Here is a 17,136-nt window from a genome sequence, read left to right as displayed (position 1 = left end):
ACAAAATAAAATCAAAAAACAAAAGGGCTGAACCATAAAGTGTAGAGATAGCAGCAGGGGGATGCTTCTCCTTCCATAGGGCGTGTTGGTACAGACCTAAACAACAAATCCTAAAGCTAGGGAAATGTTCACCGCTTGCTGGCTGGGTAACCTTAGCCACACCTGCCTTTATGCCTGAAAAGGAAAATTGAAACCTAGGTGAACTACTTCTAGCTCCAGCCCAAGTACCCTTCCCAGGGGATGAGTTTCCACCCCTCTTCCCTCCGCCTGCCTCTCCCTATCCCCTCCTCTGCCTAGCTCCTTTCCTTCCAACCCTCCCGGCCTCCGGCTCTTCCTTCCCCCTCAGCCAGCCTCCCCAGGCTGTCTGTCAGGCCGGGTCGGTCAGGCTGCCTCCTCCACTCACCTCAGCACCCCGCCTCCCCCCGCCCCGGTCTGTCTGGCTTCTCCTCCCCGCTCTGTCTGGCAGCCCCCCCCCCCCCAAGTGCAGCGCTTCTCGCGAGAGCTGGGGGATGCCGCCGCCGCCGCCGCGGCCGGAGGGGGAGACACTCGGGGGGAGCCAGTGACGTCGGGAGTTTTCCCGAAAGTCAATAACGAGCCCGGCGGAGGCGAGAGCAGGGGCCCCGGGGTGGGCGAGCCAGAGCGAGGAGCCGCCGCCCTGACCCCGCGGATGCTGCGGCCGCGCTGCCCGGCCGGGCGCCTCCCTGTGTAGCGGGGACGCTCGCTCCATGTAGCCGCCGCCGCCGCCTCCGCGCGCTGGGGCCGGAGCCGCCTCCCTCCCCCCGCGGAGACACCGGCCACCGCCAGGGACCGAGCCCGGCGGGGGGACCGGGCAGGGGGGGCGGGGACCCCCTCCCGAAGCCGCCGCCGCCGCCGCCGCCTCGGCGCCGCAGGTAACAGCCGGGTCTGGGGGCAGCTGGGGTGAGGGGGCCGCCGTCGGGCGCGTGGGCAGCCCCTTCCCCGCCCGGCCCCCGGCAGCCCGCGGGGAGCCGGGGAGGGGGCGCCTCTGGCCTAGCCAGACCGTCACTGTCTGGGGCGGGAGGGAGGCTGCATCAGCGCCCAGCTCCTCCCCCTCAACCCCAGACACCCCCGAGACTGGTCCCAGCGGCCCCGGCCCGGGGGGGGGGGGGGGGGGCTGGCTCTGACTGGCCGCCGCCCCGGGCGGGCAAGGGACGCTGTCGCGGGCGGGGGCTGCCTGTCCGGTTCACCGCAGGTTCCTGCATCGCCGAGGTGATGGCGGGGCGGGGGGAGGTGCACGGGGCTCGAAAGGCGGCTAGTTCCCACGCCGAAACCCCTCCCTCCACGACCCACCCCATCGCCTTCCTTGCCCTCCCCGCCCGGCAGTGGTTTTGAGGTAAATGTAACGTAGAAGTCTGTGGTGTTAGTAGTAAATTTTTTTTTATCAGCTTGGAAGTTGCGCGTGTGCTAAGAATAGAAATGTGGAAGGATGGTCTGTCTGTTCGCGGCATTGCATTGCTCAAGGGGTGCTGCTGCTGCTGGCGGCTCTGGCAAGCAAGTAAACAAACCAACCTCCTCCTGCGCATCAGTCCTGCTGGATCAGCCATTATGGTGGCTGTCTTGCACATCCAAAAGTTGATGCTGAAGTAACTGTTGTTAGTTATGTTGGTGCGTTGCTCTCCGTTGTGGTTTCAAGGATTTCCATAGAATTATAGGCAGCACAGTTGAATAAAAAGGTCTGGCCTAGTAACGTGAGGGTTTATTGTGGCAGGGTTAGTTATTAGTTTCTGTAAACACAGTGTAATTTATTCTGACAATACAAAGTGCAGTGTGTATAGGTATATGATACCTTGGCTATTTGAGGGTTAATTACTTTTGAATGAAAGTTTTTGAATCACTGGAAGTATCATAATTTATGTTTAGATTACACTGTCATGAAGTAACTAGTGGTGACAGACAGGGGGTTTATAGAGTGTTTAATTGCTATGTGTGAATTGCAATTCTCAGTTTCCTTCTGGGCAATAAACAGACATTTTACATCACTTCTAACAGTTTTTTTTTTCAATCATACCTTAATTAAAATGAGTGGCTTTAAAATTTAAATTTAAAGCTAAATGGATAATGAATGGTTTTAACACTTTTGGATAACATCACATTCCTAAATATAATTACTAGTTGAGTGGCTATTTGAATTTATTAGGCAAAAATAAATCTTTAAGATCTACTTTTGTTAAAGTAAACTTCTTATGACAAAGACATTTGTTGTTGAAGTTCGGATGTAGATAGATATTTAGTAAACTATTAGCCAGTATTAATACTTACATAATACTGCTTATAGCAGTTTGTTTTGCAGGTACTTGCTTCTGACTAACTGTAACTTTGTCATAGGGCCACTTGAATTCAGCAACCATAGTTGGTGCATATTTTGTATATATTAAAAAAACTCTTACCTGCCTTCAAACAAGTAGCATGAAAATGAACAATCTAAACTATTAACAAAGTGCTTTGCTTTTTATTTTTACAGACTTTATATGGCTTTGTATAGCTCCACGTGCATAATAAAGTTTAGGGCAGTCAGGGTTGAAGTAAGAAAGTGTGCATACAAAAGAAAAAAGTTCGTTTTGATTTTTTTGAAAGTATATTCATTAAGGATATTCTGTTTGTAGGTCTATTTGTTTTCCTACTGGGAGTTTTAAATTGACCCCAATATTTTTAATTGGATTGGGCTGTTAATTATAGAATGTGTGTGTGTGTGCTGGTGGTTGAGGCAAACATGGAAATTCAAATAAAAGATTCAAAGGAAAACTTCACAGAGCTAAATGTTTTTCTTTGAGAGGTGTATATATATCTTTGGTTAGTCCAATTTCTCTCTCTCTCTCATATAAATGCAGAACCTATTTGCAAATTTTTACACAAACTGGTAAACATCTTTTGTTGTAGGTGGTTTTTTCGCTGGTTCATCTTTGTTTGTTATAAGTAGGTTGGTATTAATGTTAACTTGAGTAGATTCTACTAAGTTTTATATAGCTGTATGGAAAGTTAGTATCTCAGTGGTTTAGTATATAATTTTTGTTTGACACAAAGCCAAATTAAGAAATCAGAATCTTTTGTTGCAATTGCTACATTTTGTCTGTAGGAAGCTGGTAGTCTCTTAGCAGGTTTTGATTTATTTTGTTTGAACTGGAACTATGATAGAAACTCTAGTTCCTCTTAGAAAAGTTATATTGCTTTTGAAATGGAAGCAAATCTTATTGTGAAAAGGGACTGTATTAAGATGAACATGAAAACTTTTCTAGAGTTGATCTGTTTATAATTTAAGCTTCTGTGAGCAGGTTTATGAGAAACTATATATTGATTTATGAAAGCAATTTCAAACTGAGTGCTTCTATAGTCGTTACTCTTAAAAAACGAAACAAAACACGCCCCCACTCCCAGAGAAATAGTGTCTTCAAAATGCCTAGAAAATGTCTTTCAGGAAACAGTTTGCAAAGTGCTCTCTCATATCTTGGATGCAAGTCTTATTATTTACCCATTTAAATCATTAATCCCTCCTGTTCCTAATAAACATTATAAATAGTTAAGTAACTTTTTAAAATGTTTCATTTTTAGAAGATATAGTTATGATACCAGTACACTAATGCAGTGATTCCCCTTAAAAATAACTTGGAAGCCTTGTTTACTCTGTGCCATGTTTATTAGCATAATGTAAATATCAGTTATTGTAATCCAGTTTGACTGTTCCCATCCATGATGCAAATTCAAAGTGCACAGTTAAAGTACAGTTCTGTTTTGCAATGCAGAAGGGACCTAACATCTCTTGCAATCATCCAAGGCTTTAACATGCTTCTAAAAACTATTACTAAACTTAAAACCAAAACAAAGCAACTACTAAAAACATGGGACAATGGAAACATCCTGTAACTGTGTTGGGAGAGAACTGTGTTTTAACAAAGTCTTAAAACATAGATTCTAAATTAGCTGATATTCTGTGAAAGTGTAACGAATGATACTGCAGTTGCACTTTTGAGGGTGTTGGTGTAAGCATGTTAGTGTATACTAAAACTCAAGATTAGTTTTTCCTCAGACTAAATGAAACATTCTATCTAAAACAATTGATTTTTTTTTTTTGGTAGAAGAAGACTTGTAAAGTAAAATAATAGAACATGTAGATTCGTAAGATGTCTGAGCAGGCTTAAATATTAAAATTTCATATAGTTAAAATCTCCATATGAAATATACATACCCTTCATTGTTTTAGATACTCCATTATGTTTTATTTTGGAACATTCCTGGCTTAATTTTGTTTACTGTTTACCATTCTTTTAAAATGCTTGGATTACTTTTTGTTATCACTGGAGAATGTGTTCATTCATGTACAGTACGTATTTTAAATAAAAAAATAAAGGAGATTTATGTTCAGCTAATCTCACTAATCTCACTGTTCAGCTAATTATGAAGTGTGTTTAAACAAAACTTGTCTCAACTAACGCATTTTCCTTTTGATCTGTACTAAACACGTTCACAGCATCAGAAGTTTTCATTGATAAAGTTTTGACATCAGTCACTTCTTTTGTAACAGATTGATGTGATAAACACAAGATTGTGACTGCACTTAAAGTAATGGGCAAAAAGATAAATTAGGGGTGTGAGTGTGGGGGGGGAGTTATTTAGGTGTCAAAATCTAATGAAAGCAAGAAAAAAGAAAACTGCTGGCAAAATGTTATAACTTCTATATACTGTGAAAACCTCCTTAAAGTGCTGGCTTATTGCATTCTGTGAAACAGAAGAAAGAAAATATATAAGGAGAAAATATGAGAGTAGTTTAAACTTGAGCAAACACTAAATATATAACAAGAAAGAAAATAAAAATACTACATAATTATGACAGCATACCGATTCAGCATGACAGCCTGGTTTCATGGACCTCAACTAGCATTTCAGTATTTTCGCTGTAGTTGAAGTTTTGAGGTATGAAAATAGATTTCAAGCAGGTTCTGTTGAGCAAACTCATCAGTCCCTGTAGTTAATAATTAGTAGGTGCACCACAAAGCCGAGGAGAAGTTAAAAATCTTAAGAACAGGGGTTGGATATTGTTAAAAAGAAATTACAGTGAGAAAAGCGTATACCAGTTTCAGCACTTAAGATATTCAAAATTAGTGTAGGCTCAATTTCTTTTCAGTTTCTTAGTACCATTAACACACTTCTGTTTAGAATAGATAGTGGTTTATTTTATTTAAGTACAGTCCCCCCAATTATTTTTCATGTATCGCCTTTTATTTTAATGGCCAGGTACTGATCTTCAGGATCAGGAGTGTGCTCAGAAATTTATTTTTTTATCACTTTTGGGGAAGCACATTAAACACACATGCATTATAGACGTTAAACCATATCAACACATATACACAGAAATAAACAGTATATTCACCATTTCAACAAAATGTACCTTTAATCCACCTTGAATACAAGCTCCTTATTGTTTGGGGGGGTGGGGGAAGGAGAACATGTGCAAACCAAGTAAGCACACATGCATCCATAACCACACATTATGGGGATACGTGTATAACCTCACTGAGTTTGCACACTGCATGTTAGGAGGAAATACCCTAGTAGAAAAGGGCGGGGGTGCAGAGAGCTCCTCCAGGGCCCAGGCAGCGGGGTCCAGAACTCCTCCCACCCCAGGGCTGCAGCAGGGACAGTGAGCTCCACCTGCACCAGGGCTCCAGTGTGAGATGCAGAGCTCCTATGGCCCTGGGGCTGCTGGGGAAGGGGGAGAGCAAACTCCTCCAGTCTGAGTCCCCAGTGAGGGGCACAGAACTCCTCCTGCTCCTGGGCTGTGGTGGGGAGACTGAGAGAGCTCCTCTCCCTGAGGGCTGGAGGAGGTCCGCTCTCCCCGTCACAGCCCCAGGGCCGGGGGAGTTCTTGGGTCCCCGCCGATCATTGTGGAGGCCCTTGCCATTGCTTCTTCCCAGCACTTGTGCACGCCCCTGTTCAGGGTTAGAAATTGTGGCTGAAAACAAGTAGTCACACTCCTGTGTTTTTTGATTTGGTGACCATAGTAACTGGATTTACAGAGCAGTATGGGAATGTGAAAACTTACACACTCAATGTGCAGCAGCAGTCAAAAAAGCAAATAGAATGTTGGGAATCATTAAGAAAGGGATAGATAAGACAGAAAATATCATATTGTCTCTATATAAATCCATGGTGTGCCCGCATCTTGAATGCTGCATACAGATGTGGTTGCCCCATCTCAAAAAAGATATATTGGAATTGGAAAGGGTTCAGAAAAGGGCAACAAAAATGATTAAGTGTATGGAACAGCTTCTGTATGAGGAGAGATTAATAAGACTGGGACTTTTCAGCTTGGAAAACAGATGACGACTAAGTGGGGGTATGTTTGAGGTCTATAAAATCATGACTGGTATTGAGAAAGTAATTAAGGAAGTGTTATTTACTCCTTCTCATAACGGAAGAACTAGGGGCCACCAAATGAAATTAATAGGAAGCAGATTTAAAACAAACAAAAGGAAGTATTGCTTCACACAATGCACAGTCAACCTGTGGAACTCTTTGCCAGAGGATGTTATGAAGGCCAAGACTATAACGAGGTTCAAAAAAGAAGTAGATAAGCTCATGGAGAGTAGGTCCATCAATCACTATTAGCCAGGCTGGGCAGGGATGGTGTCCCTAGCCTCTATTTGACAGAAGCTGGGAATGAGCAACAGGGAATGGATCACTTGATTACCTGTTCTGTTCATTCCCTCTAGGGCACCTGGCATTGGCCACTGTTGGAAGACAGGATACAGGGCTAGATGGACCTTTTGGTCTGACCCAGTATGACTGTTCTTATGTACTAAGGTCCCAGTCCTGTAGGCCCATGTATCGACATAACTTTACTCACTTTATATATTTTAACTTTAATTGGACTATGTACTCATGTAGGTGAAGTTACCTGTTTGCACCATTATTTGTAGCACTGAGGCAAACCACCTGATCCAGGTCCACTGATATCAATCAAGGTCTTTCCATTAACTTCGGTTGGTGGTGAATGGGGGTCCTTAATGAATAAGTGTGCCAAATTTCCTTTCAGAGGTAGTTTAATACCATAACTCAGTATTCCTCAAATTGAAAGTCTAAATTTCTGAACACTATAGATGAACAATTTTTGAGAAGATAGAGTTTCACTTTACCAACAAGCAAAAAGAGTACTTTAATAGGTGGTTTCTTTAGATACAACTGGCATTCTTTGTCTTGTTAATGTCTATTGAATTCAAATTCTTTTTTCTTTGAAAAGTATATACTTTTTTGTATTTTGACGGGAAAAAGTGCATGTTAAGGTATGAATATTAGAATGAGCTGATAGTTAAGTGTTCGACAAATTTAAAATCTGTAAACAAAAGTATAACCAAAATTAAGACAAATGCCATTAAAAAGCAGTTAATAATAGAGTATAAGGAGATAAGTAGATTTAAAGGCCAGAAGAGACCCTGATGATCGTCTAAATCTGACCTCCTGTGGAACACAAACCAAAGATCCTCACCCAGTAATCTGTGCCTCAAGCCCCTAATTTATTTGAGCTCTAGCGTATCTTTTAGGAAGATATACAGTGTTGATTTAGAGACTTCCAAGTGATTGGAGAATCCACCAAATCCTTGGGAAATATACAAGTTGAGCCCCGATTTTGAAGAAAATTATAACAAATAGGAGCCATTAGATGGATTTAGCTGAGAAGTTAGAGCATGGTTCAGTGTTATCAAATTAAAGTTCTGGCAATTTATGGATGCTGTGAGGGATGGGACCTCTAAGTTATATTTCCACAGTTGTATACTAATATAAAGTATCATTGCACCATTTAAAAATTAATTAATAAATATGACTTTGAGAATGCATAATGTAATTTCTTGGTGAAAGTTTTATTGTACTTCTCTGTCTGAAATAAAGTGTTTTGAAAACAAATTAAAACTGATCTGAGTATTTTCCTGTACTTAATTTTGTTATTTATAGTGGCTCACGGACCCTTGGATTTTATTTTTTAATCTGTATAGTGACAACAGGGTTGAAGGTGCTTTATGCCTGGCTAGATAATCAAGTTCCAGAGAAATAAAATACACATGTATGAACTTTTGTATATGAATTCAGTTGGACTACTCACCCACACAGACGTTTACATATGCATGTGTGCAGGATCAGAGCCTAAGTAGACAGCTTACAGACAGGCGGTTTGGGAGAAGAGAAAGGGGTGAAACAGAATGGTGAGGTTAAGTGTGCTTCTTGGATGCTTGATAACTTATTAAAATCCAGATTAATGGGAATTTCTGAATGGATTAAAATCAGTCCACGTAAGTGCCTAAATATGGATTTAGATTCCTGATTTTAGGCATCCAATTTTGAAAATGCAAAATCTTCGCCTTAAAACTTATTTTGCTTGGCTATTATGAGTCATTACTAGGCCTTTTTAAAACAAAACTTTCTGTATTAAAAATGACAAATTTGTATTTCAATTATAATTTATAGTGTGCTAACTATATTACATGCAATTTAAAATTCTCAGTAGAGAATCCTGAACGTAGTTCTGATACTTATCGCTAATAACATGAATGAAATGACTCACTTTATTTAAATAAACCTAATACCACTACCAGGTTTAATCTACTGGTGCCTTTTCTTCTTTGACATCTAGTTTTAAATTTTGTTAATTTAAGGAGATTTGTTTAGTTTGAGTTAAAAGGAGAAACTACTTAATGTTTTCCCTCTGTTATATTTCCAAGACTCACCCTAATAAACTGATGTCTGGTGTGTGGTGGGTTTTTTTGTTGTTGTTGTAAACTGGCAGTTTAAAATTTTAAATCACATTTGTCAGTAAATGTTGGACATTGTTTTGAGAGGGGGAAGAACTTGAAAAAATAGAGGCATGTTAAAGCTATTTCACCTGGGAAAAGAGAAGGTAAAAGAGACATCCTTAAGATTCTTAAAAGCCAGCAGAAGGATCCACTAATTTTTAATGTTTCCATGTCTTCATGTATGTAATGAGTTTTTGTTTCTTTGGTAAGTAAGAACAGAGTTGGTCAGTTCAAATTTCTGTGGCTATAGCCTTGTGTGTTAATTAGTCAGTAAGAACAACTTGTTTTTTTTCCATTATTAATATGAACAGAAATGCAGATTTATAGTTAACCAGTAAAATTTCGAACAAAATCTAAATAAAAAAAGTTTTCATTTAATGTATGTTTTGCTAATATTACATTGTGCCTCTATTTTCTTAATTGCAGCATTCTCAAAGCATTCCTTGGTTTATTTTTGCAAATAAATTTAATGAAGCTAGAATTATTCTTTTTTTAATGCGGGACACATATCCTACATATGGGTGCATTTGGAGCAGATCCGGGAATCGCAATAACCCATTTATCTTTCTCAGTGTACTTCTTCCCCCGGTGTAAGAGGGAGACACTGCTGTCTTTCCATGCACCATTTTATAGCTTCAAGTAAATCCTTTTTTTAACCATGAGATAAAGCTTTTTAAAAACAGATTAATACCAATATTCTGAAATATTGTATGGCTTTTGCTGCGAATTTTAAATGAAAAGAAAAATATATATATGATGCTTATTATTAAAGAGTCTAAGTTTGTTAGGTTAATTTTATAAACTACAGAGGATGGAAGACTATTGGGAAGGAATTTAAGGATTAATGTAAGCGTGTTAAGTAATACATACTAAAAGATTGGCATCTTATAGTGGTGATATGTGCTAGGTTATATTACTCTCATTACCTTTGTCCTATGTAATCAATTTTTTATTAGCTTCAGAAATGAATTAATCAGTAATACCCCTCTTCCTGGTCCCTTTTGTTGAGTAATGGTGGTATTTAAACCATTCAGCCCCATGGAGACTGTACAGACCACAACGAGAGATGTACTCTATTCTGCAAATGTTTATTTACAACCAAAGTTCTGGATCACTTTCACTTTAAAAAAAAAATGCCAATCCACTCAGTTCTATGCTTTTTCTGAATCTCTCTCTATATTGTACCGTTTGAGTCCCTTTCATTAGACATGTACACTAAATTAAATAGCTACATCCTGTGCCACCATGTACCCTGCATCATGGCCTTTCTTGTCCTAACTAATTATGATGGACAACATCTCTAGTTGTTTTGATTAGCATTCTAAATGATAGTGGATGTACACAACTTAGAATTTAATATTTTTGATATGAAGAAGATAAGTATGGACCTTTTGATTTTGGTATCCCTCTCATTCTGGATTAGTTGAATGATTGAAGAATTTGGAGATTTTGAGGGCATCATTAAACTCCTATAAAAGCGGCAATTATTACAGGGCTACATTCATGGTTATTACAAGGCTGCCTGGTCTTGGAGCCTTAGTTCCTTTCATAATTTTAATGGTCTGTTCAATTGTCTCCATTTTTATAGGAGGTACCATCACCTTTCTAGATTTGCAGGGTTTTGCTGCTATACTTTCATTACTGTAGAATTTTAATTGAAAAAAATTTGTTCATAATTACTTGAGCTTAGTAACTGATTATTTCTTTCATTTTTAATGACATTGAAAACTTATTTATGATCACATTAACCAGTATTTTCTAAAATGTATTCCCCAAGTCACATGTAATATTTGAGCAATTTGTGGTGCAGTTAAGATTTTATAGGTGTTAGATTTTTTTTGTATTTTTTCTCTTCATGATATAACTACAGGGCAGAGTTAAGGTTGTCTAAATTGCTTAATGGTGCATTTCTTACCTTAACATGTTACGATTTCTTTTAATTGTAACCTAAGCTCTGAATTTCGTGGGTTTGTACTACTGGATTTTGGGATAATTACTAAATTCTTACAATTTTTTTTACATTGGTATTACTTCTAAGTACTCTCAACCTTAACTCAATATTAGCACAGTTTTTGTGTGTGAATTTTTTTAGTTTTTAAAAATAATTAAAAACATCACGCACAAACACTAAACAAGAAACCGCATGCTACCATGCAGTATTTCTAAAGATAGGTAAATATGTAGTATCAACCTTAAATAAAAAAATAAGACTAAAGATTTTTAAGACTTCAAACAACAAAACAACCAGAGCAGTCAGATCATAGCAGCCAGATTAACTGGCTTTACAGATATTTTGCATCATCACAGAAGAACAGAGCAATGAAATTGTACTGCTGAATCTGGTTTTTAGTTTTCAATTTACTTACTCTTTTAGAGAGCTGTGTTAGATTAGTGCTATGTGGTGGGAAAATAGGGGAACCCAGCCTGAATCTCAATATCTCTGTGCTTTGAGGGCGCCTCCTACACTTCTGCCTCAGTTCCCCCAGCAGCATAGTCTCAGTGTACATTGGTGCTGCGGCCTCATTGCCATGGGGAGCATTGATGCCCAAGCTAGCATGCAGCCACTGGTGAGTTCCCAGATGCAGTTTTGTGTCCAATTTTGGGCACCACATTTTAAGAAATATGAGGCAAATTGGAGAGAGTCCAGAAGAGAGCAACACAAATGATAAAATATTTAGAAAACCTGACTTCCGAAGAAAGATTTAAAAAAAAACTGGGTATGTTTAGTCTTGAGAAAAGAAGATCGAAGGGGAGACCTGATAAGTCTTCAGATACATTGATCACTGTCTTGTTAAGAGATTCTCCATGTCCACTGAAGATAGGACAAGAAGTAATTGGTTTAATTTGAACTAAGGAAGATTTAGGTTGGATAAGTGCAGGAATAGGTTACTAAGGCAAGGTGGTGGAATTCCTATCAGTGGAGGTTTTTAACAACAGATTAGACACCTGTCAGGGATGGTCTAGAGATACTTGGTCCTGTCTCAGCATGGGGGGATGGGCTAGATGACCTTTCAAGGTCCCTTCTAGGCCTACATTTCTATAATTAATCATCCAGCAAGCTTCTTGGCCATCTCTGTTAAAACTCTTGGATGCACATTATCCAGACCTGCTTATTTCTGCTGTTTAACTTTTTCCTGAGTTACTATTGGAATGGAAAATGTTTTTTCATCATTGGATATAATTAAGTCATCTTTTCCCCCCTCAAATACAGAACAGAAGTATTTATTGAACACTTATGTCTCTTCTGCATTATTATTGACAGTTCTGCCATTTTCATTTAGTAATGGATCATTATCTGTGTTAGGATCCTTTTTGTGTCTGTTATACATTTTTTAAAAAAAAATCTCAAAACGAAAACTACTTATTGTCCTGAGCTCTGTTGGCCATAGATTGTTTCTCTTATCAATTTTGTACAATTCCTGGCTTCATTCTCACTCTTATCTGGTTAGATTAATATTTATTTATACAAACTGCATCTCCTTCAACAGGAGAGATTGTGAGAGATGTTCCCCAGAATCAGGGCACTCTCCTGAAAGGTGTGAGTTGAAATTCCTGATCTAAATCGGGCAGAGAGGCGAATTGAACCTGTCTCCCCACATCCTGCTTGATGCTGTAACCATGAGGCTGAAGTTTATAAGGGAAGCACCACCACCCTTTTTATTGTTTGTTTGTGAGAAGGGGCATAGGCACCTAACTTCGAGAGAGAGTTCACAGGTGTAAATCCTGAGCAGAGGGAGGCACCTCTCTCTGGCCCAGCACGTGGCTCCCTTTGAGGGGTGGGGATTAGGTGACATTTCCTGTTGGATAGGTTAGGAGGCTCCCTGCTCAGCATTCTGGCTTTTGTGGATCCCATTCTTAAGTGTCTAACTCCCTGTTCATTGTACAGGGAGTCTGGGTGCCTAACGGTGGGCTGTGGATTCTATTATGCAGTAGAATGCCTTAAATAAGGTTCAGCATTGTAATGTCTAAGTCCCTTTTGTGAGTCTCGCCCTGAATCTCTGTGTCTCTGCTCCAAAATTACGTGAGGGTAGGAGCTTATGTTTTTGTGAGAGTATGTGCAGAAGGGGACAAAATTGTTTTGTTCGCGCTGGCAACATTGTCTCCCTTTTCTTATCCAGCTATCCCTTCCTTCTGGGAAAGGGGAGGATTTCTACCAGGATGCTGTCCCTTTCCTAGGCTCTTGTTTGGTGCTTTCATGTTTTGTAGCAGTCTACTTATTAGGTGTCTGATAAATTTGAAGCTCCCTAACCTCTCTTATTTCTAGGAGGGAGAAAGAGCACACTCCATCATAACTTCTAGAGGTACCAGACTGCTACAGTGGTCCATGGAAGCTTCTTTGTCCTTCCCAGGCTCTATTTTTAAGTTCTCTCTTTGGTGAATAGTTTCAGTGCTTATGTTTTTAGCTGCTCTTATCTTTCCTATGCAGCAGCAGAGTATAATTGACCTGATTCTTGTCAGTTTCACTGCTCTGAGAGTTGTGAATAGTAGTAATGAAAGCTAAAAAGGCACTGGTCGCTTTTCGTTCATCTTCAGCTTGAGAAAGCTCTGGCACCAGAGCCTCTAGCACTATCTGTGTGGTCCATTCTTAAGACAGCACTGCATCAGTTGACACTTAATTCATGTTTGGAAGTGTGTCTTTGCAGTCATACGGGCTAGAAACTTAATTTAAAAAATGAAATGTTAGTTTTTTCATTGCATGTGGAATAGCTGAATGTAACCCCTTAATACTGGTTTCATAGCATCCCAAAGCAGAGAGGAGAAATGTTATCCTCATTGGTTCTGAAGCTGAATCTTTTTTTTTATATGATTTAAAAATTATTTACCTTGTTGGAGTTAAAAGTTGAACTTGCATCGTCAAATGTATCGAATAGGTTCCTGTGTGTGTGCATGATATATCATGTGCATGATTTGCTGTTACAGCACTGGAGGAGATTGTCTGTAAAAGTTCTTGCTGTTGCAGGGAGACACAACCCAATCCATTCTGATATATTTTCCAGCCATGGAAGAATATAAGGTAAATTCTTCCTTTTTAGGGAGCAGTTGGCCTGCAAGAGGCCTTAAATGCTAGTTCCTTCATGCACTGAGTTTGCTGGTTTTGTTAGATTAAACTTACATTCTAGGATGCTAGCAACTATGGTACTGTCATTGCTATTTAAAATTCCCAGTATTTGTTATGTTTTGAGTATCATTAACAATATATACACAGAAATGTGTGGGTTATATCTGTTATGGCTAAAGTTAATATTTGTCCTTGAAGTTCTTCTTGCTGCAAGCCATCTTACCTTCATAACTTTCAATTATTTTTGTCTGCCATTGCAACATTTTGTGAATACAAGGAAATTGTATTTTAAAACGTGCTCCTAGGTCAGCAAGCACATGCCCTATCATATCTTTCATTTGAAATTGTTCTTCTAGGAAAGATGCATTTCCTTAAGAAATATGATATAAATATAATACGTTGCTTTTTCTAACTGTAAATTAAAACAAACAAAAAAACATAGTTTAGTGGGGTCTGGAAAAACTTTAATATCCTAGGAAGAAAATATTTTTTCACCAAAATGTTGCCCTGTTATATTCATTATTTTGTATATACTGTATTTTAGCTCCCATTTTCTTGTATTATTGTATATTCAATGTACTCCCTAATATATTGTCTTATTACCAGCACCACACTCCTTTTCAAGCTCAAACTATCACTTTCCCTCAATGTGATAAAATAAACTCTCATCCCATTCAGAATATTTAAAATTGAAGTTTAGTCCACCCTCAGTCCCTGTCAGTGTTGGTAGAATTATGGTTTCCTGTCCAAACACTGAAAAAAGCTTTTTTTACTCATCTCTTGCTATCAGACAGACCTACAAAAATGGGAAAATTACTGTACTGGGAACAGTGAAAGTGACTATAGGTGACTATGTCCATCTGATCCTTTCAGTATCCAGCTATTCTGGAACGTCAGATGTGTTGGGGAACATCAGAGTTGTTGACTGACCAAATTACAGAGTTGTTTGGGAACAAAATGAAGGTCCTGTGTATGGTACAAAATGGAACATTATTATTGGGCCTCTTGAAATAGGTGAAGTTCCAGTATAGACAAGTCTTATTTGTAAATAACACATCGCATCCTACTTTTCTCTAATGAACTCCATATGGTCCTAAAAGCCCCCCATTGCATATTCGAGAGAGAGTGTGTTTCTGAACAGATATGTTTTAAATGAAGTTTCACAATAAGATCAATTTTGACATCCCTGGTCCCAAGTAACTCTTGAAAATCTAATCTGTGTTTTACAGGCTTAGTTTCAGAGTGAAGTAAAATGTTTTCACAAAGTTTCAGCAAAATTTAATAAATGGGGTTTTAAGCTACAAATATCTTAAAATGGCCCCTTTGAAATTTGATCTTACTGTACATTTATTTTAATTTCTCGAGTTCAATATTAACTTGTTTACTACCTTCTCTAACTTCACATATAATTATGATTTGTTTGAAGAGTTTACTTTTTGTTAAGCAAAGTTATTAACAATTGTTGTATCCAGGACTAAAGGTTATAGTCAGGGTGGATAAAAATCAACGATTTTTTAAAATAAATAAAAAAAATTGGATTTTTTTGATAAAATGCTTTTTGAGGAAACAACCTATCTAAAGATAATATTAATTGTTAATTACAGCTCAAAGATATCTCATCATGGAATAGGGATTATAAATTCTAATTCTGTAGTATGAGACAATATATTCATGTAATGTTTTAAGAAAAGTTTTGTAAATGAGTTCGAACAGTTAATAGACTAGGGACCCAATTTTATGGGGTTCCAGGGGCTTCTGTATAGATTAGTTAGGTTAATCTTTCTATCTACCCAATGGGACTCAGTGCTCAGTGTAGAAGATACCATAAGAGATGCCTAGTTTTGCAGTTCTCAAAATGTGGATTTGTGTCTCCAGAGATAACATGCATGTTAACAACAAAAATGTTTTTAAATAAATAATATATAGAGGTGAGAAATAACAGACCTCAACCCTATTGTCCCTCTCAAATTTGTGTACACAGAGTCAATCCCTTACCTCGCTAAAAGTGCAAAGTTTCAAAAAGTTCAGTGAATAGAAGATTGTTAGGGGTGGAATCGATCTGGAAAAGGAGATGTCTGGAGATAAATGTGAGAAGGGAGGGACAGGCAGTAGAAACAAAAGTGAAACTGTTTCAAGGAGCATATTCCAGAAGTCTTGAGGTCTTTCTGAGTGTAGCTTTCGTTGATTTGAGATCTACTATATCATTCTCTCACTAGAAGGGAAAACATATAATGGCAGCATGCCATAAGAGAGACCAAGTTTGGGAATATTTTAATGAAGTTCCTCTACCTGTGGGTAAGATGGGCATGTGTGCAAAACGCAAACACTGCAACAAAGAAATGGAAGGCCTGGCTGCCCTAATGAAACAACATTATGAGAAGTGTTCCTTCTCAGGAGGAAGCTGCATTGAAGATGATGAACATGTCTGAACATGCAGGATCTTCAGGTTGGTCAACTGCTTTATTTCATACTTCTTTCTTAAGGACTGCCTGTCTTCCTTCTGAACTAATTTTGAATTCTCATGTTTGAGCAAAAAATATAGTTGTTACTCTATGGTACTATCATTTTAGATGCAGTTGTGATAAAAAATAAATAGCTGAAATAGGCAGATCTTCCTTTTACAATTTCACCTTTAAAGTAGTACTGAGTGTCAGTGAATGTAATGAGTAATACTAAATGAGCAGTATGGTAATAATAATTAAATAACTGCATTGACTCATTTTATTTAGGCGACTCCATCCTCAACATACAGGATTCTGAAGACTATCCACCTTCAAGATCACCATCATTTTCTATAGTTTCAGAGTTATCTGCCAGCGATACATCAGGAAATGCACACACAGCAAATATTTACAAGAAGTAGCAGTAAGAGCTATAACAAACTGTGGGGGAAAAAATTCAAACGTCTAGTATGTAGCTTGGTCACCAACAATGCTGCAAATGTATCCAAGATGAGAAGAAATTATTTGGAAGAGAGTCCCAAGCTAATAACACACGGTTACAGTGATCATTTGATGCAGTTCCTAGCCAAAGACTTCAGTGTTCCAGAAATAAAGGCTAATGCTATTGAAATTGCAAAATACTTCTGTTAACAACCACTTTGCAGCAGCTGCTCTGAAAAAAGTAGGAGGAGCCAAGCTAACTCTCCCACAAGACGTGCAATGGAACTCAGTAGTGGACTGTTTTGAGCACTATATCAAGAACTGGCATAATCTGATGACAGTTAGTGAAAAAAATCGTGAAAAAATAAATGGCACTGTCACAGCCAAAGTTCTCAACATC

The 17,136-nt window shown here is 38.7% G+C and overlaps 1 protein-coding gene across 9 annotated transcripts in view; it reads left to right on the top strand.

The window, feature by feature from the left end:
- The first annotated feature begins 519 nt into the window (after window positions 1-519).
- The window catches only part of AKT3 (AKT serine/threonine kinase 3), a 258,802-nt gene continuing 242,185 nt past the window's right edge, over window positions 520-17,136 (top strand). For 4 of the 9 annotated variants that reach the window (XM_073338268.1, XM_073338267.1, XM_073338266.1 and 1 more), the window contains exon 1: window positions 520-890. The gene's annotated coding sequence lies outside the window, so the exon portion shown is untranslated. Of the gene's footprint in view, window positions 891-1,205; window positions 1,352-17,136 lie in introns of those variants that run through there. The other 5 variants (XM_073338264.1, XM_073338261.1, XM_073338271.1 and 2 more) reach the window with 3 other exon arrangements.

This window comes from Lepidochelys kempii, chromosome 3 (genome assembly GCF_965140265.1).
Source record: "Lepidochelys kempii isolate rLepKem1 chromosome 3, rLepKem1.hap2, whole genome shotgun sequence".
NCBI classification, from domain to species: domain Eukaryota; kingdom Metazoa; phylum Chordata; order Testudines; family Cheloniidae; genus Lepidochelys; species Lepidochelys kempii.
The sequence above is the reverse complement of the archived record's forward strand: the minus strand, read 5'-3'. Positions and strand labels throughout refer to the sequence as shown.